The 27,712-nt window shown below is 32.9% G+C and overlaps 1 protein-coding gene across 1 annotated transcript in view; it reads left to right on the forward strand.

Annotated features, from left to right (window-relative positions):
• Positions 1–10,412: 10,412 nt before the first annotated feature.
• Positions 10,413–27,712, forward strand: part of LOC123540271 (uncharacterized) — a 135,825-nt gene continuing 118,525 nt past the window's right edge. The window contains exon 1 of the mRNA XM_053526894.1: positions 10,413–10,540. The gene's annotated coding sequence lies outside the window, so the exon portion shown is untranslated. The remainder of the gene's footprint in view (positions 10,541–27,712) is intronic.

Here is a 27,712-nt window from a genome sequence, read left to right on the forward strand (position 1 = left end):
GCGATTCAGGACCATCATTGTCCTCTTGTTCTTTCAAGTTGCTAGTTGACAAAGAGTGTTTGTTATGAGATCGTGTGAGGGTCCCGTACCCAGCCGACAGTAGTGCCATAACGAAACAAACATGAGATAGAGAAGATGCGTTCGATCCGAGAAGGACATTACAGAGACAGTTCGAGGCAGTAAGCAAACAATCGAAGCGGCGAAGGAAAATGCGAATCGGACAGAATTCAACACGATTATCGAATAGATATTGCAGAAACTTAACGTCACCAAATCACTCAACGAGAAGCTACAGAAGTGACGGAGATCGAAGATGAAATGGTGAGTGCAGAGCAGCGTTGTTTGAATATTGAAGTCAAACTAAGATATTTCGAGGACTTGTGTAGAACTGTGACCACAGTGGAAGACGGAAACAATGCGATGATGCCAACAGAATCAGGGTCAAGTCAAGCTGCGAGCCAAAATGTGACTAGATCTTTTTTAAATGCGTCTATTTATCAGAGACTACGAAAATTGTCACCTCCGGTATTCAATGGTGACAGCCTCGAGTGGCAAACGTTTTGAACTCTAGTGAATCCATAGTTCATTTAAATTCAAACTTTACTGAGGTTCAGATGTTTAGCTATTTGAAGACGCAGCTTGAAGGCAGTGCAGCCCATAGTAAAGGATTTGCCCATACAAACGCAAACTACATTCGAGAATTGGTTTGTTGAAAGAGCGGTTTGGACAGTCTCATAAAATCATTCATGCATACTGTGAAAATATTATTATTCGTTGGGGATTAATTTTTGTGGGTTTCGTGGTTCAGCTCAACCACGAATTAAGTCCCAACGAACAAATTACGCCCACAATAATGCAAATTATACTGAATGTCGCTAAAACACCATATCCGTCAAATCTGGTCCGTAGTTGTGTGCATGCGGCATTAATAACATTCAGCTTTCGTGTAGTTGCTCCATCAACGATTAAACATAGGTATGCGTCGGAACAAAACTGACTATTACCAGTGGTTTGTTTTCGACATGCTCGTCAAAGTAAAAGCAGATATTAAAAAATAGAAGTTTGACGTAGCGTCACGTGCCAACCGCAGTATGCTGCGGCTGTTATTTATGTTTTTTCGGCCCCAGACAACAATGCTAAGATTTACTGAGTGACATGTACTATTTTGGAACTATTAAATATTATAAATCAGTTGCTAGGAATGCGTCCGATGCATTATTACCCAACTCACATTACGCGTTTCTCGGCAGAAAATAACACATCCATCAGATTAGATGCACACGCGAATTCAACTTTTTTAATAATTCTAAACCATTTATATTTTATCAAACAATTTTAGCAACATAAAATCAGTAAATGTATAATAGTGTTTATTTATTTTTATTTTTTTCCTTGCAATACAAAAACTAGTTCTTGTTTGAAACACGGTCAAATGATCAATGTGATGAACTTAATATCTGTTTTGATCATGAATGCTTATTGTGCAAAACTATATCCCAGGAGCTACGGTTTTGACACTTTTTAATTGGCACCGACTTTTCTTATTGAATATTTCACAGTTTCATTAAGTTTTGCAAAATAGGGGTCGTATAATTATAGATAACGCGGTCAACAGTTAAAGCTGTGTAGATTGCAAATTCGGTAACCATGGTAGTGCTGTTTGGCACATGTAGGTTTCACCTGTTCGAACAAAATGATACACTTGAGCTATTCCTGTAGAAATTATGATTTTTTTCAAAAATTGAAAATTCACGAACTTACGTTCCCACGACACAGGTGCCCAAAGTTTTGATTTGGCAGGTACTTGTTCTGTCATTCGTATTGTAGTGTTTTCATAGTCAAAATTCAACGCTGTTGATCTTTTTGATGTTGGTGTGTTTACATCAATACTATCATTTTCTTCCATTGAATGTGTACAAAATGCCTGTCCAGTGTGATCGATAAAATCCTTCTCTATGTCTTGCAAAAAGTGGTGAATTTTAGTTTATTTACATGGTTTTTAATTTTCCCACGACTTCTCGGCGATTCACTTCAAAAAGTATTACTACGCTGGATGTACGGTAACTCTAATAATCAACAGGAGACATGTAAGCACGTGTATAATTACAAAAAAAACTGCCGATGTTTATAATTTCTTATTAAATACTGAATCATATTCAGAAAATGCGTCTTCAATATATGGAAATTATTAATTTCTATGGACCTTTATCCAAAAAAAAAATTACTTACAGTGGACTATTTTCCGAATCGAAGTCATTTCCACTTTCAGTTGTGAGGCACTTCCGTTATACTTTTTGACAACAAAAACAAATACAAAATGAATTAATAAAGTCACTTATAACCGACTGCTACTCACATCAATATAAGTGTAGTTGTTATTACAACATTATACTTGTTATTACGTTATGAGATAAAGTTTTTCTTGAACTGCATTATCAATTAATTACGTGATGGTATTGCATTTACAACTTGTGGAAAAAGAGTTATGAAAAGTATGGTGGAGAATTCAAGCACACGTTATAAATGGCATAAAAGTGAGAAAATTGTATTTTTGTAAAGGTTTAATAATTGACATTCCTGCTGTATATTATTAAGTTATAAGACAGAGATTTGAAAGTTATTTTGCACATATTCACATTAATTCGACCTCTCTACCAAAGTTCATACCTTATTTTAAAGACTTTTAAAAAAATACGTTTTCAAAAGTTTGTTGAACTTATTTCACTTTTTTCTTTAAATTAGAATCTCTAGGATATTGATACATGTTTGGACAAGGTAAAGTGCTATTATTTTCACATACAAAAAAAAGGATTAATTGTTGACTTTGAATGTACACACTAAGGCATATGTAATTCAAAAATAACTTTCTTATTTGAGTTTTTTTTCTCCATTTTTTATTTTAATGAGCATTCCTAAATAAAGTTAAAATAGTATCCATTTCATGTACCAAAACTTTGTACTCATTTTGCTGATAAATTCTATATACCCCACCCACTTTTTTCTAATTTCAAAGTCCCCTTTATAGGATACAAACAATAAAAATGCGGACAACAATTTGATTAAAAGTAGATTAACCTACTTGATAATTGTAAAATTCTAAAGGTATTTATCTTATTTTGTGCTTAGCTGTACAACGCTATTAGGCCGGTTACCCTGAATGGCAACGTTAAACAAATTCCAACAGAAACTTTCTTATGATAAATATGTTCTTTAATATGAAATAAAACACTAAAAACGTCCCCAAACATTGGGTGACAGGGTTTTCAGATACAACGTCGGAAAGAAAGTTTATGTTTTGTTCATTTTTTGACGATGTCCATTACCATGCACCATATCGCTCGTTTTTCTATTTCAAGTTCTGACGTAAACAAAGCGTCTGCATATTTTACCGTGAAAGTCTTACATCATCCGTTTATTTCACCACCAAGACGAATATTTTTCACTGGATTAGTAAATAAATGTTTATTTGCAACAATAAATACAACATTTACGCCACTATGACTTTTTAAAAACGGTGAAAATAAGCAAGGTATTTTAGGTCTAATGTTTTATGTTTTCGCGATTTGTTTACTAGAGGCTTATGCACCTTGCTATGTCCAGTATTGGCCCCACGAGCTTTGGTACAGTAGACGCATGTATTTATATCATAATTGTAATGAAAAAACAAGTATTCATGTCAAACAAATTCGAAACACACGTTGCCTAAAGAGGAATATAACCGAAAAATAAATCTACGGAAGCGTTTTTGGGTTATAAATTGAAAACTGGAAGAAAACTGAAAATAGGCTAATGCGTGTATTTTTGACTGAAATTGACGAACATATATAATTGTTATTTGTTTATCATTAAATTGATAAAGAAAAGATATTATGGATCACTGAAAACTTAACTTGTAGTGAATTATAGCATAGTAAACCCATTTTTTGTACTTTTTTGTGCTTTTTCTGACCATAATTAGTTTGGAATTTTATAAGTTATATCTGAACGGCATTCATGAACTTTTGTCTATTAGTTTTGAAAAAAAATAATGATTTCGTTTTTATTTTAAACCAGGTAACTAGTGCAACGGAGGTATATTTACATCAATGCAATATGTACACTAGATGACTCTATTTTGGTTTTTCTCATCATTATAAATTTATTAATGAAGAACGCTGTTATATATTGAAGAGCTCTCCATATTGTTTCCCAGTGCTGAGCAGCATGCCCGTGTTATTTGTAAAGTTAAGGATGAAGGTCCTACTGCCAAGCTTGGTACAAAGGGGTGCATGAGTTTAATGGCAGTTAGCAAGAAGAGAGGTAAACAATTTTATATTTTTCTATTTTTTTTCTTTTGCGTTGAATGATTTAAGCTCTCAGAGGACATTGAAAAACAATGAAGCCAGTCATGTCCTGTTTTATAATTGAACAATTATTTGTTATTATCAACTTAAAATATCTTTACCTTGTATGTGTAATTAAAAACTTGCATTGAATAATACATAATTTGATTATGTCAATTTATGATTCATGCATAACTAAAATATAATCCATACTTTGATCCACGTGAACACTGGTAATATTAGACTGTAGATTAGAGAAGTACTTGTCAAATTAGGTATATACGAAATGATACGTTTTCCTTGCAATTTCAGGCGATCAACTATGTGTTTCTCCAGGCCAGATAGTACACCTTGAGAGTAGGAGGGTCTTCTGTCACCCAAACCAGCTTAGAACATCAAAAGAAAAGTCAGATTTATTTAAAGTCTAATGTACACGGAAATCTGGTGAAACAGCATTTGATTTTGAAAGTCAATGTATGTTTTGTAGTACTGACGCAAAACAAAATAAGCATAACAGAGGTTATGACGTTTTCTCAGTTAGAACTCTAGAATTTAAGCAAGGAATAAAATATGTGTGTAAACAGAGAAATGAGGAATGGGGAAAGGATGTTCTTTGTAGGCTTGAATTTGTACACGACCTTCCAGCTGCTGTAGCTCGATATCATCAAGTTTGTAGCGTTAATTTCAGAACAGGCTATCAAATTCCTACGCCATATAAATCTCCTGTTAATTTTCAAACAAGAAATAAAATATAGACAAACTAAAACAGAAATAGAAGACGCATTCTTTGATACAATGAAATATTTTTTAAATCATGAACGTGATCAGGTAACACTGTCAGATCTTGTGAGAATTATGTCAGAGCTGCATTGGGATGATGAAGCATATGGTACAGCTTATATGAAGAAAAGAATGATTGAACATTTTGGGGATGCTATCATTATATCCTAATTAAATGGAAAACATGATGTTGTAACACTTAAAAGTACAGCTCATTCCATTTTACATTCTTTTTTATAATAGAAATGGCAAACAAGGTAGTGATCAGAACAAAAAGCTATCGTACTAACAGCAGCAAAACTTATTTTCAGTGATATAAAGTCTGGCGAGTATTCAAAACAAATTTATCCAAAATCATCCGAAATTATGTCACTTGGATCTAACCTTGATTATGTACCTGAAGGTCTCCAAATATTCCTAAATAAAATCATCGATAACAAATAAGGAGAAAAGAAGATTGCATCTATAGGTCAATCAATTGTACAAGCTGCCTGTCCAAGGAGTGTTATCGCACCACTACAGATAGGTTTAGGCGTGCAAGTCCATCATCTGGTTGGTTCTAAAATGCTACTTGAATTTTTACATAGTCTTGGTTTCTGTTCCTCCTATCAAGAAGTTCTGAAATATTAATCTTGTGCTGAAGTTACACAGGGAACAACTATTCACACAACTAATGATGTGCAATACATAGCTGACAATGTCGATCATAACATTTGTACATTGGATGGACTGAACACATTTCATGGGATGGGCATAATTGCAGCTGTTACTCCTACACTTGAAATGAATCAAATTATCCCACGTATAAATGTAACAAATGAAGAGGTAACCGATATTGCAAAAATTGACATTCATTTCTACAAACAAAATAGTAACAAAATGGAAGAGATGGTATTTAAACATTTAATTGATTTAGGAGACATTGAAGAACCACTGAGAGAACTTGACTTCCTGATTAAAATTGCACGACCGTTGAGAGTTCAGCCACCAGGTTGGTCTGATTTATGCAGATGGTACATCCTGGAAAGGATCCCGGAGAGTCATCCTTGGTGTTCATACCTATGATTGATATGAGTGCAAGTGACATGTCTTGTATCTATTCAACCCTGCACTTTGTTGTGTCACAATCTAACCAATCGAATACAGCCCTGGTTCTTACCTTCGACCAGCCTCTATACTGGAAGGCACTCAATATTATAGAAAATGAACCAATTGAAAGCAGGATTAAATCAGTCGTGGTACGGTTGGGTGGATTTCATACCGAGATGAGCTTTCTAGGGTGCATTGGCAGAATAATGGAAAATATTGGCCTGAAAGAACTTCTTGCAACTGCTTATGCTGAAAATACAGTTGGACATATGCTTGACGGTAAAGTTATAAACAGGGCAATCAGAGTACATTTTCTGGTAGATGGTGCATTAAATGTTCTGCTGCTTGAATCGATGCTGGCACAGAAAGATCAATCTTCGGATAGTAACAATAATTCTATACAAACTGAAGACGACACAAATGATAACATTGAACCAGAAACTGGAAGTGACATTCTCAAAGAAGACACAGAGCAATGTGACATCCACAAAAAGGAACACACAGAACAAAATGACATTCACAAGGTAGAAGAAAGGGGACAAAGTGACATTTTCCAAAAGAAAAAAAGCACAGAACACAGTGACATTCCTAAAGTAGTAGACATCCCTCATGATGTATTGAATAAGAGATGAGCCCCGGAATCTCTGCACAATAACAAAACAATACTTGAATTGATGGACAGCTATGAACAAAGTTAGACCTTTTAAAATATAAAACTGCTAGGCTTTGGTTGCAATATATGGAAATGATAGATATACTAAAATCATTTATCAAAGCAGAGAGAACTGGAAACTGGTGTCTACATCTGAAATGCTTGCAGAAAATGCTGCCATTCTTTGCAGCAGCCGGTCACAACTTGTACCTGAAATCAGCTTATCTGTATCTCCAACAGATGATAAGTCTTCCTGATAGCAACCCATGCTTCATAACGCATTTTGCAATGGGTTTCATGTTGTACGTAGGAGCGATCGCTACTGGGGAGGTCTTTCAATGGATTTGGCGATAGAGCTGGTCTTAATGCGAAGTGTTAAGTCAGTCGGTGATCTAACTAGAGGAAGAGGGAAGACAGAAGCACAAAGAGCACATCGGTTATTTTCTGTCCCAGCAATGGCTGAGATTTATAATGCAATGCAGGATTTTACAGGGCAAAGATTAACTACAAGTGAGCAGCATAAGGAAAGTGCAGAATCTAGAATTAAAAGAGACGAACTGGACAGAAAAACATTTATAGACTTTTTAAAAGAAAGAAACCCATTTGCAGAAGAAGTAGATTTAAGAAACATTGAAACAGGAGTTATTGCAGATAAAAATGTAAATGCAGATACAGCAAAAGAAGTAGTTGGTTAGGGCATTATAAAGGGGATGACAGGTCAAAGAATTATCGAATATACATTCAAAAGGAAGAATGAAGCTGTAACGTTAGGAAAAAAGAACAGTGTGAAAGTTGACGGAGAGGAAATACATGTTGATTCTCAACTTCTTGTCCAGCGTCTTATTGCCGTTGCTGATATGACATAATGACAAGGAAGATATTTTCCAGTATTAACTTTGTAGCAACCCATCATCTCTGTTTGATTCTGCTAGACGTTTGCGCGAACCACAAAAACCATTATTGGCCAAGACTATATGGGACCATAGCAAAATTGTCAAAGACATTATATCAGATGAAAATGTTCATTATGTCTTATATGGTGGCTCGTTAATTCAAAGAATTCCTTGGTCATGTGGAACATCGTTTGATTCAATTTGTTGAAGATATACAGATTATGTCGAGAGAAGCTATGGTAAAGCACATGTAGTGTTTGATGGTTACTGCAACGGTCTGTCAACAAAAGACGTAACTCATGATCGAAGAACACAAGGGGTCGTTAGAACAGAAGTAAAATTTGATGGGAAAACACCATTTAAAACAAAAAAGGAGTCAGTTCTGTCAAACAAAGAAAACAAACAAAGATTTATCAATCTTGTGTTTTAAACGCTGATGGTGATGCTGATGTTCTGATAGCCAAAACAGGAGTAAAATTAGCGAAAGATTTTCCAACTATTGTTGTTAATGAGGACACTGATCTACTCGTTTTACTTCTTTAACATGCGAACGAATCAGACAACAGCTTGTACTTCACATCCGACTCAAAGAATTGTATGAAAAGGAAGAGAATATGGGATATAAAACAGACAAAATATGCATTAGGTTCAGAAACGTGCAGATTATTACAAATGTACCATTTGTTCATGCTTTTAGTGGCTGTAATACAACATCACGAATATATGGCATTGGTAAAGGTGCGGTGTTTCAGAAAATAGCAACAGATGCTTATTTTAGACAACAAGCACATGTTTTTGTATATAATTGTTCATCCCCTGAAGACGTAGTTAAAGCCGGAGAAAATTCGTTTAAGTGTTTGTACAATGGATTAAATGAAACGCCACTGAACAGTTAAAGGTACAGAAAATTTATAGCTAAAGCTACAAGCACATGTGTAGTTCAGGTGCAGACCTTACCCACGACAGAAGCAGTCGTGAAGTATCATAGCTATAGAGTGTACCATCAAGTTCAAACCTGGATTGGCAATACTATAAATCCTCTGGAATGGGGCTGGTGTTCACTTGGTGATAAACTTGTTCCAATTAAAACACATTTGTCGGCTGCACCAGAAAGGTTACTTAACATCATTAAATGCAATTGTAAAGTCAGTAGTGATACAGTAGTGATGTTCTTGTAGGAATATGAGGATGAAGAGGCATTTGTTGTTCAAACAGTATGAAGGTTGACAGTGAAGAGTTTGAACATGTTGGTGCTGTTTAAGTACGCTGAACTGTTTGAAAATTATTTGCTTATACTGTTGTATTTACTTAAGAGAATGATACTTTGCAACTTTTGTAATCAAAAGAAAATGAGAACTAAATGTAGATTTAGGAATATTTGAACTTTGAGATTAAAATACAAATTGAATGTAGATAATATTCTGACATTCTCCTACGTCTGTCCTGATATGACAGGCAGCGCCAGTATATTCAAATGCATTGTATTATTTTATGTAATTCATTATAGTTAAAACATATTTTCGAATTAAGATATTTTTGACAATGGAATGTTCAGATAAGAAATTTTATACATTTTTTATCTAATAATTCTATAATACAGGCTAAGCAGGTTAGATTGTTGGGCTACTCTTCCGTTTTTATCACAGTCATACACTGTAAATAATACATTTTAAAGCGCATAGTAAAGAATAATAAAATGCTAAGGGGTTTCCTTTTTGATTACAATAATAGTTTTTTTAACAACGGTTGCTGTTTGTTACGTGATAAAGAAGATGCGTGAAAAACTATTTTTCACACGTCCCGTTGTTAAGGAAATATCATATAATATGGCCCCTTTTGCTATGATGTGGTTAATTTTCTAGTGATTTGTTATTTATTCAAGTAAACATGCATACGTTTGTTTAGTCTTTTATACAGCACCTTAAACTGTTACTGAAGTGCTAGTTTTACTGATGTGCTAGTTTTACTGGACAATTTATTAACTGTTCTTCGATTTGCAATGTATGTGCAAGTGGGTGGGGTATTTTGACCCCACTGGATCAAATGTACTTGAGATAAATGTATTTATTGTTGAAAAATATGTTAAAGAAATATAAGAATAGCATAAGTATTATGAAAACGTAATAAATCACACAAGAGTGTTTGTTTTTCTGGCATGCTTATCTCTTTGACAGTACAAGTAAGAATTAATGGGACTTTTTCAGGGGGCAAAGGATGCCATTTAACGTGATGCATTTTCTGAGTTTCCGACATGAATTTTTTGAGGACTTTTTTCTACAATGCTACAATGTCTAAAGATTGTAAGGCAATTAAGAAAGTTTCTGTTGGAATTTGTTTAAGGTAGGGCCTATATTTTTGATATAATAACATGCTTATATGTAATCGTATATAGCTTATGTCTTGACTGATTTTTTATTGTTAGTTTGTTTTGGGGATGTTGTGGTGAAATTACACTGTATATTGATACCTCTTTTTCTTCTGTTTTGCAAATCATATTTTGCTTAACTCCCTCATTTCTTAAGATTTAATTTAAAACGAAACAATTTAAACCACAGATAAAAAGGAAAATTAAGAATGCAGTATTTATTCTTTATCAAAACCGAAACACATATACTTAAAAATGAGGAAGAAGATTTAACACTATTTCCTTAACACTTAAAACTTACGAGCAAGATCCTGCATATTCAAAGTACAAAACACTTGACTTTAAACGGGAATCCCCGATTCTCTCCTATGTATATTAACATAAAATGGATCTACAGCCTTTATTTTAGCCACTCCTGAATTGGAATACTTCGCTAAAGGTAATTAAAATATTACTTGTATTTTAGTATTTCTTTTATTCTTTGTACAGCTTTGTATGTTTAGTAGAATTGTCGAGGTAAATGCAATTTAATGTAAACATTATTTTATGTTTAGGTTAAAATTCAGTTTGCAAGTTGAAGTTATAAACCGCTGGTAGTCATCAACCTTTAATACGAAGCCGTTCAAATCGAATCTTAGTACATTTTATATATCTCATTAAACTGATAGATAGATAATTCATTTATATATATTTGGAAAATATTTTCCGAGAGGGCATATCCCCGAACCACTCTAGTAATTTCGCAAATCTCTAATCCAAAATTCCAAATCCGGTCCGGAAAATTCTTACTAGTAATGAAATTGCGGTTGTAACATACTTTATTAGGGGGAGTTTGTAACTTTATATGATACCTATATATTCAGAACAAAAGTTATTTCAATTTGACATGCAGTTGGATATCAAAAGATTAATGGATATCATTAAGCATGAGACAAAATTATTGTTTATATACACCAGTATTGTTCATTCATGTGTCAAAACAAAAACATTCCATGGTTCAATAGTGAATAATTGTATTTTACTTATACAAGTATTGACTATTGAGCCATAAAATATGATCTAAGGCTGAAAGATGTATTGACAAAGGCGAAGCCTTCTAGTCAACAATTGCAATTATATGAATGAAGATGATCATGATGAATGGATATAACAATGACTTATGATGGTGATGATGATGATGATGATGATGATAGTGATGAAAGAAATCAATGAATCAGACTGATGATGAATGATGATTGTATGAATGAAGAAAATTGTTATTGATGATAAATGTTGCTCATATTGTGATGATAAATGATGATAAGTAAAATGTATATGGGATGACGATGAATAATGAGAAGGATGTTGTTGCTGCTGAGTAATGACGAGTTGATGGATGAAGAACAGTGATGAGAAAGAATATTGATTAAAATTATAAAGAATATAAGTGCTTAAGATTGACGACTGGATAAATGATGATGATTAATGGGAATGATAATAAGTGTTCATGATGATATATGTTAATGATGATGATAACAATGAATGATTACAATAGATAATGATGAATGGAGATGAGGGAAAATATAATTATAATATTCAGTTATGATGATGAACAAAGGATGAATATTGATGATGATAAATGAACGAGTTAATTATGACGATGATAATGATGATGATGATGGTGGTAATGAACAATGTTAAGTAGAGGGAGCCGTTTTGATCAATTGATAGTTATTTATAGAAGATAAAAAATATTAATTTTAGCAAATGCAAGCCGAAGTTTTATCGAAAACGAAAGTTATGCATAAAAGCTTGTGTAATATTGGAAATATCGCCGTAGTAAAATTGCACTGCTTAAGGTCGATCCACACCTGAGAACCGGAATGTAGAATTTCGACGGAAAAGTATGAAATTTGGTTCAGATATAGATAAAACTCTATATTTTCAGAATGTATGTTTCGTTTTTCGATTTTACGTTTGTGCGTTTACGTTAAAAGCGCCACCTGGTGGCACCCGATTTTTCACGTCAATTGCTCATTTTTCTGTCATAATTTCAATAATATTTTGGCGATTTTATTTTTTCTTCGATTACGCATTTAGTTGTCTGTTCCAATGTATTTGACGAAATCTAAATGTATTTATTGCATTATAAGACCGTCAGTTTTCCGAAAACAAATTGGCTGACGCCGAAATCGTTATAAAATTTGTACGTGCAAATTCACGCATTTTGTCCTATAACTTCTTTTCCGTGCGGTCAAAGTGTTTCATTTTTTGAAATAGTCTGCTGCTGTGTCCGCCCTTTAAAATAAACAAATAAAAAAGGCATGTGTTCTCGTTAGATTTTTTGCTAAAAACTTTGAAAATCATAGTTAAATGCCGAAAAGCGGGGCGCGTAAGACTGTAGAAATCATGACGTTACCGTGCTAAATACACATGTATGTTCCGTTAATACAGTGTAACAGTAAATTTCCTACAGTACTGTAATATTCTAATAATAATTCTAAACGGTGTGGCAGATAAAATGATTTCTCAGATGGTTGAAGTATATATTTTTAGTGACCACACAGTTTATTAAAAAACGAGAAGCTTCACGAATATGTTCACATAATTTGATGGCGTAATTTGGTTCTACAGGTCAGAGTTAATTTTTCATTACATAGAAATTCTATGACACAGACGCTATTTGCAATAAATCCTTACTTCTACAAGTTCAGTATTCATTATTCCGTCTTTTACCCAATCCGCTTAGCTCAGTAGAAGGAGCGCAGATCTATGGATCGTGAGTTCGGTTCCCTGGGTAGGGCGTGACAATTTGATAGAAGGCACTAGTCCGAAGTAATTCTTCCTCCACCTCCGATTTATGTGGTGAAGATATTTGTTGAGAATACAGAATCAAGGAACACTGGTTAGGTTACCTGCCATGAAGATTGGTTGTCGTTCGATTCTGCTTCATTATGAAGACACGTATATTAACTAATAAGATATTTATGGCATAAGCGGCCTGTGATGGAATTCTATACAGGTATTTGTTAAAATTAAAAGGTTGAGATAATTCAAATAAAGGATTTTCACTATGTTCTGTCGTTTTTTTGTTGTTGTTTTTTTATCATTATTTTTTGTAAATGTTCACAATGTAATGTGCATGAACACATGAGTTTTCATGTATTATTATTTACTTGCGAGATAAATCATTTCACTTGTAACGTTGAATAAAATCATTAATAGTTTTAAAGGCCTCTTTTGATTAAATTCTACTTAAACGTTAAAAATGAGTTTGTCTTGATTACGAGAATCAGAAAATCCATTGAATTACGCTTTTTTTATCTGGGGTAGGAGTAGAGTAATGTAATTCAGCGCAAAGGGTAATCGCATGTTGATTTTGTCGCATTCTCATATATTGAATATAATCTAAACACTACACAGAAATTATTTCGCTAATGTAACATAGTTTTAAAGGCTGTTTTGAATTTATCCTAAAAGGAGGAGATACATGTAAAATACTCAATTTCGCTATCTTATGATTTTGGGGGTAGGGGTAGCGTAAATGAATTCGGTGACCCCATAATCATCCCCAAGCAGTATTATCGAAAAACACAGCTTGACAAAGAACAGAAAATGGGCTCGTTAGAACTTCGATCATTGTATGTTTTGTTTTATACCTAAAAGAACGCTTATATTTTGAAAAAAAAGTGCTGAAGCTCTTCACAGAGATGATGTCATTATCTAAATGATCTTTGTTTAGTATTTGACCGCACCGCTCCCCCTCCCCAAACCCAACGAAGTTGTGGGACGGTTATTTCGGAGTCAATTTGACCGTCGGTGTCTATGCTTAAATCTTGCGACGCTTTGCTGATTTACGGCCCCTCATAGAAAAGGAGTGTGTGGAGAACTACATAAACAATGGACTTGTATATTTCATGGAGTAACGATCTGAAACTTGATGAGCAAATGTAGAAGTGTTTGACGCTTTCTTCGTGTTACACATTCTGATGTACATCTACGCGCGGTTCCACATTTCGTACAAAAATCGGTTGAAATATGGTGAATGATCGCCAGTATGGGTAAAACAGCGTAACTGAATTTCATGTGACACATTTCTGATCCGCACCTCATGCGCTCGTCAACATTTTTTCAGGTACTAGGTTCGAAATGAGCATTCTCGCCTACAAGGGTAAAAATGTGTGTGACAGATTTTCCATAAAATTTTTATGCGCATCCCATTCCTATCATCTGTTGGGTGGGCAGGGCGGTTTTTTTTGTTACCAAAGGTGATTTTATAGTATCAATTTACCATCGCCCAGAAGATGAATACTTCGTTTCAGTTTCGTAAAGTCAAACGTTTAACCAATCGGAATCAAGGTCAAACTTCAAGGTCGGTTATATGAATTTTGCTACTTGGTAATGTTTTTCATTTATATCTGAACAGTTGTGCTACTGTTTTAACACTGTCAAATTGTACAGCCATGCATACAAACAGATTGTCGTCACAAAAACAGAGAAAGTATGGTAACAGCAAAGTTGCGGCTAAGACATATTGTTTTGTACAAAATAATTCACATCTATGACTCTATTTATTTTCGTGTTAAAAAAGTTTTGAAAGGCGGATGAAATTAAAAGACAGTTCACGAGCTGACTAAATCGTCAGAAAGCTCACGTGCTGTTAAGTTTTATGCCATAATAGAAAACATAATAATTATTTTATATATTTCTTTGACATTTTTCATCTCAATCTGGTCCATTGAAATATATAATATACGCTTACTTTTTTACCTGATCTCTTACATACTGTGCCCCGTGCTGAAATAATCTAAATTACAATATCCAGTTACAGGCATTTTCTTGTGTATTTAATATGTGAAAGTTGAAATACATTAAATAGAGCACTGTTTACTGTGAATTGTAGTTATGTCCTTGATTAGAAACATAGAAATAACTTGTTATAGATAATCTTCCCTGGAACATAAATTTTGATAAAATTTGTTATAAATTGTCGGAAACTTCCAATGATGTATCAGGGTGATTATGTTCCATGTCTAAATAGGTGCTTGCATAATAATAAATTGAACATAAAACTTTATTGCTTCAGTCATAAATGATAATTTTGATTGAAATTTGGGAAAACAGGGGTTTACCTTTTCAACCGCCGTGAATAAAAACAACAACAGAAAAGAAGAAATTTACTCGCGTTAATAAATGACGCAATAGGCCTACATCAAAGCTCTGTGTCGGCGTATCAAAAATAATATCAGTTTGAAAAGTCTGTATTTGTGATAAAATAGACTGGTGTACAGTTGAAAAAAAAAACCCATATATAAACGGTTTTATCTAAAGCCGTAGTTACCCCGTTTATTGTTACAGTCTTGACTTGCTAAATATCTTGTAATGTCGTGTCTTGTGGCGGCCTGTCCTGTAACGACGTTATATAATGTCCTTAAAACGTCGCGCCTTTCGACATTTAACTAGGACTTTCAACGTATTTTAGCAAAAAATCCAACGAGAACACATGCCTTTTTTATTTGATAATTTTAAAGGGTAAACATTACCACAGACGCTTTCAAAAAATGAAACACTTTGACCGCACGGAAAAAAAGTTGTAGGACAAAATACGTAAATTTGCACGTACAAATTTTATAACGATTTCGGCGTCAGCCAATTTGTTTTCAGAAAAATGACGGTCTTATAATGCACTAAATACATTTAAATTTTGCCAAATACACTGGAACAGACAACTAAATGCGAAAACGAAAAAATAATGAAATTGCCAAAATATTATTGAAATTATGACAGAAAAACGAGCAAGTGACGTGAAAACTCGGGTGCCACCAGGTGGCGCTTTTAACGTAAACGCACAAACGTAAAATCGAAAGAGAAACATACGTTCTGAAAATATAGAGTTTGATCTATATCTGAACCAAATTTCATACTTTTCCGTCGAAATTCTACATTCCGGTCCTAAGGTGTGGATCGACCTTAAAACATCATGTTGTCAAAACTTAGATTTCTTATGTATATCAATACAAAATAGAAGAAACGCACGTTCACTTGATGGTTTTCGAATGAAGAAAACTGTTGTAGTCATTTTGAAACATTTAAAAGCATAACAGAATATTACTTCACTAATTTTTTTTTTTTTTTTTTTTTTTTTTTTTTTTTTTTTGATATTTCAAAGTGTACAGACACTGAATACATTAACTAAGTGTTGAAATATTGCCAGATATACTCGAAAATTATGAGATACGCTAACAAATGAAAGTAACAAATGAAGTATGAATATCAATTGAATCAGGACCGTTGTTTGTCAAAAGTCCAAACAATAGCAGGAAACATAATATAAGAGCTGATACAAAGTTCTTTACTATCAAAGTGCAATTAAATAACATACATAAAAAGTAAAATGAAAACAATCATGGAAATAACACAGCCGTCACTAAGTAGATATGTTGCTAATGTTATAATCTTTGATAAAGTCTTTTGCTGTAGTTCATTTGCCTGATAGTATGATCTCCATATGTCAGTTTCTTTTCCATTTTTATTAATAGTAGGTTACAAAGAAACATATAATTTATACCAGCTAGCAAACAAAAGGGCAAATACGCTATATTACGTTACTTTTAAGTAAAAATATTGCCAATCACATCTTAATCTGTGATTCCTGTAAAAGCGGTGCCACAAATTATGTGTTTTTTTAATAATTTCCATGACTTTTACCATTATTTTAGATTCATGTTTTAAATAACATTTCTATGGCAATGTGATTTCAGCACTTCTCTGTGTCGTTCAGAAGGTACTGAGTAGCTTTCAGGAAGATAGAGATGAGATGTGTTCATGGATGTGTACATATTTAATATAGACACAAAACGACATAGACAAAATAAATTATAATTTTGGACAACAGTGATGAAACCATCAAATGAATAATTATGAAATTGACAGTATTTTATAACAATTGAAAGTTACATTAATTCAAAATGAAACGAGAACATAGAAAGTGTAATGACTATTTCAGGTTATTTCTTCAAAAACAAAAGATCAGGGAAAATATTAGAATTCAGGCTTTTAAGTTTATACAAATCAGTAATAGTATTATACTGATAACACTGATTTGAGTTTCCTCTTACATTTTTAACTAAAAGAAACACAGTAATAATATACTTTATAGCGCCGTCACAGAAAAACGCTCACTGCTCGACAAGTGTGGAACAACATTGTTTTGTTAGAGCGTTTTTAAGATCTCGAAAATAATATATTCCTGGGCTATTTCTAAAAACGGTAATAAAATATCAAATCATGGAAATTGTAACGTAACATGTGTTAAGCATGTTTCATATACATTTCCCCTTCCATGAAAATAAGTGCTCACATAGTCACCAGTTAATCAAGTTTCTGTACGTTTTAGTAATAGCTTGCTTCTTGAGATGTTGTTCTGGCATTCCATTATTTCAGGCAAGTTAGCCAAAGATACCTAATATGGAGTATGTTTATACCTTCTGGGAAACACAATACTATCTTCATAAATACTGAGGAACTTTGAGACCAGATTAAAACTATTTTGTACATAAAAATTGATTTAAAACTTAAAATAAAATATTTTTAACAGAGTTCTGTCATTTTGTAATTTTCTCATTAACATTCATGAATGTGTAAATATGTCTATAAACATAAGAATATTGCTTGTAAAGGCCAGAGTCTCAGAGTTTTTGTTACCATTTGTATTGTTTTATCATACAAACTGATCAATATATGATATAATATCATCTATAGGTTGCCATGGAAACAATGAAATTATATATAGTTCAAAACATTTTTTTCATGGGAACTTTTTTTATATTTTTTACAGGGTTGGTTTTCAATTCCAATAAGCTAAAAGCCCATGAGAACATAAACATGCACAGTATATGACGAACAGTGAAATCAGCATGAATATATATTAAAAAATGTGTATATGTGTCTACGTTTTTACATTTGGTGAAGGTTACACACTAATAATAGATTAACATAACCTATATATTTATACACAGTAGGTAATACTAACTTATAATAATGTACCGAAAAAAAATATTCCAGTCTTATAGATAAAGATCTATTCATGTTTTGAGTTGATTCTTAACGAAACGAAACAAAAGGTACAACAGACTCGATAATCGGAATTCTGTTTCAAGACATAACTACTGCGAAATATACATACATATTTAAATTACAACAGTAATTGTTTTGGCTGGAATATTTTTACGGGAAAATAAGATATTGTTACTGATACATATTAGCATTTCTTAAAGTAAAAGCATTGTATACATATGCTCCTAATTATTTTCCAGACTGACTAATTTTCATTATTTAACAAATCTATAAATTTATACATATTTGGCCTTCTACAGCATTTTAATGGGACATATTGTTTCCTCAGATCATTACACAATGTACATTCAAAAACAAAATAAAATTCATCTTCAAATACATTGCAAATATGACATCGACGTTCATTTACAGAAATACTTAATGGACTTGCACAACGGCCCGCCTCTATCTGCAGCCTATGAGAAGAAACCCTCAACTGAACGAGTGACTGACAAAATTTGTAAACAGAAAGATATTCCAAGTATGGTTGAAATCTAAATGAGGCTACGTTTCGATAAAAGAGTGCACGTGTAGAATTTTCTAACCTATCTTGTCAGTTTTGTATAAATTGATCATTTATTCTTTGCTTAACCATGCTTAAGAATAAGTTAGTATTAGCTACACTTTGTTGTAACCAGGCATCATAAAAACCTAAAGAATATAACAAATTGTTAAGCAAAAACACCAATTTACCTTATTTGGAGAATTTTCTAAGTCATCTTTTAACATTTTGTACACAAGAGTAACATATTTTTTATCACTTGTACACACAAGTTTTGTCCAGTATTTAATAATGTTATAAAATGTATACATTTAAACTAATTCTACCCAGTTCACATATATAAAATCATTCTGTGTGGTTTTCTTGACTCCTAGTTATTTCTTACAAAATTGTAAATGTACTCAATACAATAGATAGATCTTGTAAAATGCCACATACTTCAGTGCAATAATTCAAATTGACTAGTTTGTGAAACAACTCTAGCTTATTCTTTGGAGATATATAAGTAAATTTATAAAGGTTTTTGTTTAACTTAAATACTGCTTTCTGAGCTTCCCTAGCAAAACTGCTTTTAGCAGTGCTCAATGAACTACCACACGTAAAACGAGGCCTAAGTATATGAATTTATTAACAATATGTAATAAATCTCCATCAGAATAGAAAAGCTAAATTTCTGGGTAAAGCGCCCTTAAACTTCTTAAAATCATTACATTAGTTTTTGATGTATTAACTTTCATCTTCCAAGTTTTACAATAATCAGGTACCAGATATAAACAACGTTGTAGTTCTTCTGCTGAGTTAGCAAAATCAACTAAATTATCAGCATATTATAATACAAATACCTTAATATACGTGTGAAAAGTTTACATATACAATTTAATAAAGTAATCGCTCGACGATTGTCTACATTATTTAAGCTTCCTTTTTTATGTAACGGAACAAGGTATCCTTCTGACCATTTTTCTGGAAAATATCTAATGTCAAAAATTTTGTTGAATAGTGTATACAGCACAGGCGCTAAGGTGTCTTTTCCAACAACAAAGAATTCTTTTATCATATAATCTGGCCGAGCTGATTTATTACTATTAACTGTTTCATGGCTAATTTTATTTCCCTGACAAAAATCTGCTCATTTAATTCTTCAAACATAACTTTAAATTCATTGTTTTGATTCTGTTCATTAACATATATAACATATTCATCTGGTATAAAAAATCTCTCAGTAGGATTATTAACAGCTTTAAAATAAGTTTCAAAAGAAGACAACGGTATATTTCCTGCCTTAATACCTGAAGACTGTTTTAATATACTCCAATATATTCGGGTATTCTTAAACATATCTTTCATAAGAGTTGAAGTTTATCTTTGTCATAATCATACTGACATTTTCTAATAGTACATTTGTAATCAGACCCAGCTTTCATCATATTTTCCTATTTACATCATTCGGACAATCTCTATATTTGTTCAGTAATCGTAGGACTATATTTTTCTTCTCAACGCAATCTTCATTATACCATGGATTATCTCCCTTACTATTTCTATCACTAATATAATTATTTGTATTAATATTCTTTTTAAGCAAAGGTGATGCTACATTATCGATAATATTTCAGAAGTCTACATCGGAATAAGAAAGCATGAATCCACCTCAACTGAGAAAAGAGTTAAGATCAAGTGAAATATAATCACTGTTTAACTGAGCAAGAAAATCTGCTCTAAATTCTTCATTCCAAACAAATTTGTAATATGTTTTCTCTCTTTGATCATTCGAAGTAAATTCACTGCTATATTCACTAGGCAATGATCTGATAAAATGTTCGTTTCATCAACCTTGAAATTTTCTATGTATTTAAACATTTCTGGTTTACATAATACATAATGTATGACACTATATCCACGGTTATTCACAAAAGTATATTTTCCCATTTGTGAATCTTTACCGTTTCTACCATTTACGACTCGAAAACCTGTTCGTTTACACAATCTAACAGTAATATACCGTTACAATTTATATGGCCTTGGTCTTGAGAACGCCTTGGAATTTCAACATCAGTAACATAATCGTCTGGAAACATATCTGTGTGAGACATATTATCATTTGAGATGAAGTCTAGTAACAAAGATGTCCTTGAACTAAAATCTCCAAATAATGCATAGTTACAACTATTATTACTACTATTTTCTACATTTATAACGGAATCGGAAAGTCTATCAAAAATATTGTTTTCTACCATAGTTTGCCGACTACTATCATCCGGCAAAATGTAACATAAACATATATATATGTCTTTATCAAGACGAAGCTTATTTGCTGATTTTTTTACCCACATAATATCAACTTGACTGGTGAAAAATAGAGTATCTTCCGAAACTAGCTCACTTCCTAGATAAATAGCAATACCACCGGAGTTGCGTTTACTCTTACGTTTGATTAATTTTCGATTTAAAGCGAAATGCTCAAAGCCTCCTCCATAAAAATCTGAGTACTGCCCACTCCAAGTCTCTGTGAACATAACACAATCATTTTGTAGTATATACATGCTTTAAAAAATCAGAGTTTAGTTAATCAGTTTTCAGTTGACAAACCCTGTACATTTAGAGATGCACAACGTAGGCGAACCTTCTCCGCACCGTCCTACTTCTTAACACTAGGATTACCGCTAAGGTCAGGGTCGCGGTCACCGATATCGGATCAATGTCTATTTATAGATCCTGGGGAAATCCGTTCTCTGCTTGATGATACACTACGCCCGTATGGTTTTGATGTATTTGTGCGTCTAATACTGCGGTTACGCGCACGAGAAACATAAGCAAAACCCATGTTTTGATTACCGTCTGTCTGTATATTTGGTTTATTTGTGGGGACATCCACTGGAGCATAAGATCTAAAAATAGACTGTTGACTGTTTGGAGCATTTAATCCATTCCAAATTGTGACATGTGCAGATTCTTCGAATGATTTGGGATTAATGTTTTCTGCACTTGATGTAGGCATTTCTTTTTATTTCAATATAATTTCTAGTTTTACTTTCACATTTGGTAGATATTAGGATATTTCTACAATCTGAAATAAAACGCATGTTTTATAACAGTGTGTATTTTACGAATTAATTTATTTTTCCAATCTTTTCTAGTTAAGCAAACAAGATAGGTTAAGGGAGGCAATAATAATTTAACAAACTTGCAGTTTTAATACATTTCGGCCATGTGAAACTTTGACAATCATAATGCAATAGTTCTTATATTTTTATCAATCCTTAGACAAAATTTGTTTATTTAATTCATACATATGCCAAATAAATCTAAATTAGGATAGAGAAGACAAATAAAAAAAATAAAAAACTATAATGAAAATTTAACATGTACTAAATGCTTAACCTTTAGCCTGCTAGACGCAAGTGAATTTGCCTCGCGAGTAGTGCAGACCAAGATCAGCCTGTCTGCACTGTTTGCTCGGTCAGTAAATTTTCAGTGAACACCCCTTCAAAAAATAAATGAAACAACCTAAATTGAATGATAGAACAAGCCATTTTATAAATATAGCGTGCTAAATGTTAAAGAAAACAAAAAGTGAAACTGATCATTTGTTAAAATTTCGACCAAATCCATTACTTGATATCAACCTGATTAACGGCATTAAATAACAAGAAAACCCTTCCTAAGATCTTGAATGAATTTATTCAGGACATTTATCTTTTGAAAGTGTGTGGCAAGTGCGAAACGGACTATAGTATCTCTATAATTACTACCCTCTATTATGTAAAAGATTGCAAAAATAACAGTGTCCGCTTAAGAACTAGAAAAAGTGTCTTAAAGAGTTTTTCTTGTAAGCACTGGTGGCGCATGAATTGGACAATACCCCCCCCCCCCACCCCCACACACACATCCCATCCCCCTCTGTCTCTGTTCCTACGGCCCTGCAGACTGAGCCTTACATAGACCTCTCTTAAGTTTACAAGTTTACAAGTTTATTATATTTCATTCCATTAGGCTAAGAAGCCCATGAGGAAAAACATTGCATGGTAGTAATATGACGAACAGTGATATTAACAAATAATATTGAAACTTAATGACAAATGTTCTAAATAGCCGGAGAAGGTTACATGTAATTTTGCTAAATATGCAATTCAGATAGCAGAAGTGGTATCTACATAGACACATAATTATATGTAACCATACTACAAGAAACATTCTGCCATGTTCATAAACAATGTCATACCTAGAGAAATATATACATATACATATACATATACATAATTAATCATACCTCAAAAACAAGATCACAGTAAACCTTTCACGAAAGCAAAAAGAAAGGTCCAGATGATAATAACTTTACTGTCTAAAATATTCCAATTAGTGTTAACCTTTTCCCAAAAACGAATAAAGGTTAACATTTTGGAAATATTATATTGATTGAAACATTAACATTTTCAAAATTTGTTTATTTTGTGTTATATTTAATATATTGGCTTAACTACACTGATAAACTACAAATCGAAGTAATGATAAAAGTAAACGATGATTTTAGTACCTTGGATTCTTATCTAAACAAATAGACATTTCCAATGGCAAAAGCATTGTGTATAAAAGATCCTAATTTTCTTATGACTGATTTATTTTCGGTTTTTATAAGTTCAATAAACTTTATCATATTCGGTCGTTTCCAGTATCTTGAACTAATAAATCGTTTCCTTAAATCAACATATAATGGACATTCAATTATAAAGTGATACTCGTCTTCAAGTATATTACAACAAATACGTTTCCTTAAGTAATTTATAAAACTGTTGCACTAGATCCAATTCAGTATAATTATCTGCTAGTTTACAATACATACGTTTGAAAATATATGGATAGTGAACAGGCTACATTTAACACACTTAATCGCAATTTTCAGATGTTATCTAAATAACCAGTCGCATTTTACTTGCCTTTAGCATGTTCCTCAAATATCCGTTTGGTTTAACATTTGATTTTGATATTGAGACATTTCTGGCGTTACTAATCCTTCGCGCAACTCGAACTACACGACAAGTGAAGTTTCGAACCCAAGGTAGTACGATAATAATTCACCTTTATATGTTCATGCATCAAAAATATAACTTGAAACATGGTTTTGAAGATAACGGCGATTCCTATAAAACAGTTTGGTTTTAATTAGTTTTCGTCCATACGATTCCTAGACTTGTATTCCTAACAACAAGATAAGAAAAAAAGCTGTCCAAAATATTATTGTGAAAAAAGTAATAAAACATTCTAAATAAAATGAACAACGTCCGTTTAATTTTTGTTGCATAGTATAACTATAATGGAAAAATCATTGTCTTTCATTAATTTTGATAATTTAATCAAATATCTTAAATGATTTCGTTCAACATTTTGTCTAGTAAACAGGAAGTTCTCATGCATCAGCATGTTTGAAAATAAAAAAAAGAATAGCATATCTGATACATTACCATAATTTAGCGACGACAACCTGAATTAGTTATGCATCGGCGTATTTAAAAACATTAATAATAAAAGAATTGCCACTTCGTATTAACATAATCTGATATCAGATTTTTAAAAATGATCAAGACAGGCTCGGTCTTGATGACTGCGGTTACCGTCGCAAAGATTGAATACCTGGACTTCTGTTTTCAAAACATTTTGAATCTCAGCTGAGTTTGATAATAAAATATTTTCATTGATTATCAAACTTGCGTGTAAAAAATTAAGTTTTAAATTCCGGACTATTTTCAAGTAACTATTCAGTAAATATGGTCATGTCGCAACTGGAATTTAATATTTAAGTACCGTTAAAACTAACTGTATATAATATATTTCAATTTAAAACCAAGCTGAGACCGAAAATTGTTTTGTGAACAAAGGGCCTGGGACGCGTCTAAGGTCAAAGATTCGATAATATTCCAAAAATGTTTTATGGCCAGTACATGCATAGAATTGTCAACGAAATTTAGTCATCTCCAGTGACACCATCTGAACAAGTCTGTGAGGTCAATTGATACAACCGGCTTAGTGTTCGAGACTAGCCTTTTATCTATTTGTCGGGTACCTTTTCGAACATATGTCTATATATGGTTTGTGTAGATACTCTACTTCAGGGAGCTTGAACAAAGATTTAAACTCATGAAAACTCAAGGTCTGTCTTGGTTTAATAATTCATAGTGAAGCCATCATTTATAACAGGATAGGGTGGAGATTTCAGTACCTCATAATACTATAAAACTGATTTTGCAGGGTTTGAAATGGTAAAGAATATATAACAACACGTGCGACATTTTTTTTTTTACTGCGGCGCATTAAAATGTCACGCATCGTATCGTGCATATTCAAAATTTAGCGTCGTAAAGTAGCAGTTCAGCGTCGCGAGTGCAATAATACAAAATTCCATGTTTCCATATACACTATATACATTTTTGATGCTAAATATTCAATTATTATAATAAGTAATCACTTATAACATATATTGCTGTGATCCCCTACGCATAGGGGTCACCTGACCTAAAATAGGTGAACCTCTTGCGGCGAAGGGGAAGAGTGTCTATCTCCTCACCGGGAGGTCATCGGTTCAAATCCTGAATGCTGATCGTTGAATCAACAGCTGTTTTCACTGCTAGCGAATACAAGAAATTGACAGCAAGCATACAAATAAGTTGCAGCACTTCTAATAAAAAAAAGAACAAGCTTGGATACAGATCCTCTAGCTTCTTGTTCATAAATACGCGGTAGTCGAAAGATTAATCAAAGAGCGATATAAAAGGTAAAAGGGAAAACATTTTAAGAAATGCTCCCACGTTGTTAAAATCGCTTGTAAAACAAAATGTATCGGTAATACATATACAATTAGACGGATATTAATAAATCTTATAACTGCCTTTTTTCAGATACTTTACGTGGAAACAATATTACAGTATTAAAACCGGATGTTTCAGTTATGCATAACTTCCTCATATACAGTTTGAGAAAACCCCTATTGTAAGTCCGCAGTCCGTGGTCCGCCGTCCGCGGTCCGCAGTAAGCTAAAAATATCTATTTAGTCATATTTTTATCCTGAGCGTTATCAATAAATCCGTTGTCAATCTTCTTCAATATCCGCTTACAAATAATACGATAATGACAACGCAGCAGTACGATGGTAATAACGCGACAGTACGATGGTGAATTAGTCTTATCATATGTTATTGCTCCCTGTTTCAAAGATACACACAACAGTATATACATTTTTAACATAACAAAAAAAAATGAAATGGGTCGGGTTTCGAGTTATTTCAACATCAGCATACATCCCTACCCATAGAAAGAATGTTATATGATTCTACGTTAACTCGTTAAATTTAGAAATAAAGATAGTTGAAAAATACCAGTCTTCAAATGGTTTTTGATTGTTTTTATTTGATCTGACAATGTTTTAACAGTCAACATCTGAAGTCAGCGGACCCAAACAGGCCATAGATTTTTGAACCAGAATATAAGAAATAAATACTCAGAAGGTACAGCATAAGATACGTTACATTGAATGATACGCATTTCCCCAAGGCCAACATATGATGCAAAATTTTGTTTTTTCGTGTTTTTCAAAAGAAAATTCTATAAGAAATGGATTAATAAACAATTCAATAAGAAATTTTGTAAAAGAAAGTAAAATATTTCATATCTGACGGATCTGACTGGTTGAATTTCTAAAACTTGCTACTTCTGATTTCTAAAAGTTTCAATATTTTAGAGAAAAAAAATACATCTATCCAATGAGTTTATATCAAAATCAATCGCGGCTGTTCATAATTTATTGCAACGCATATTTCGAGCGAAACTCCTCTGCAAACCTTTCAAATCTGATATAACTTGACCGTCACAAGCATAACGTTTCTTATGCTTTATGCAATATGTTTCTTATAATTATAATTGTTTAAAGATAATTATTTAAAAAAAGACAAAACATGTAGACTATTTTTCGTCGAATGCTTTATATATTTGATTATAGAATATCAATTAACTGATAAACTGTATTATGTCCAGGTAAAAGCCGACTTGATTTTTGTATTAAGTCATTAAAATATAATTGATTGTATACGTGTTTAAAAACTGTTCTTCCCATGACCTTTCTAACACAACTAATTAATGAAGTAGGTCTGTAATTTGACGGCAATTCGCGGTGCCCCTTTTTAAATAGAGGCATAATATTAGCGTTTGGTGGTGATACGATGGTGATAACACCACGGTACGATGGTGATAACGCGATAGTACGATGAGGATGTCGTGATAGTAAAATAATGAAATTGTGAAATCACGTAAGACACTACGAAAACGAAAACGCGTTATCACAATATGGTGAAAACGCGACAGTACAATGGTAAAAACACAATAGTATAGCGCATTATCATCATCGTACTATAGCGTTTTCATTATCTTAGCTTCGCGTTACGTATCATCATCATAGTAGTACTACCGTGTTTTCGTTATCGCACTTTCGTGATTTCGCGTCTTCATCATCATACTATTGACTATAGCGTTTCAGACCAACACATTTAAAGGCGATGACCCTAACGGAATTCCGTATTTGACTCCCTTTTAAACGCACAAACATGCCAACACAATAGAAGGACAAATTAGCGCGCCGATACGACAAATATCTAATTTGTCGTAATGACGACCTATTTCGTCGTTTTGGTGTATTGGTGCTTTTAAGGGCGCTAACATGCAAGAATGACTATTGCTGTATTTGCAAAGTAATTGTCCTTCTGTCATATTGATGTATTGGCGTATTGACACATTTAAACGCGCTTACATGACAGATCAACAAAATAATTTTGTCGTGTTGGCGCGTTTAAAGGACGTCAACGTGCCAAGCGCCGATGAGACAAATACGTAATTTGTCATACTGGCGCGCTTAATTTTGCATTTAAAGGGCACAAAACACGACAAATTAGAGCACAGATACGACAAATATGGTATTGTCGTATTGGCGCACTAACTTGTTGTTGTGGCGTGTTTGCGCTCTTCAAAAGAAAT

Source organism: Mercenaria mercenaria, chromosome 16 (genome assembly GCF_021730395.1).
Source record: "Mercenaria mercenaria strain notata chromosome 16, MADL_Memer_1, whole genome shotgun sequence".
Classification (NCBI taxonomy): Eukaryota; Metazoa; Mollusca; class Bivalvia; order Venerida; family Veneridae; genus Mercenaria; species Mercenaria mercenaria.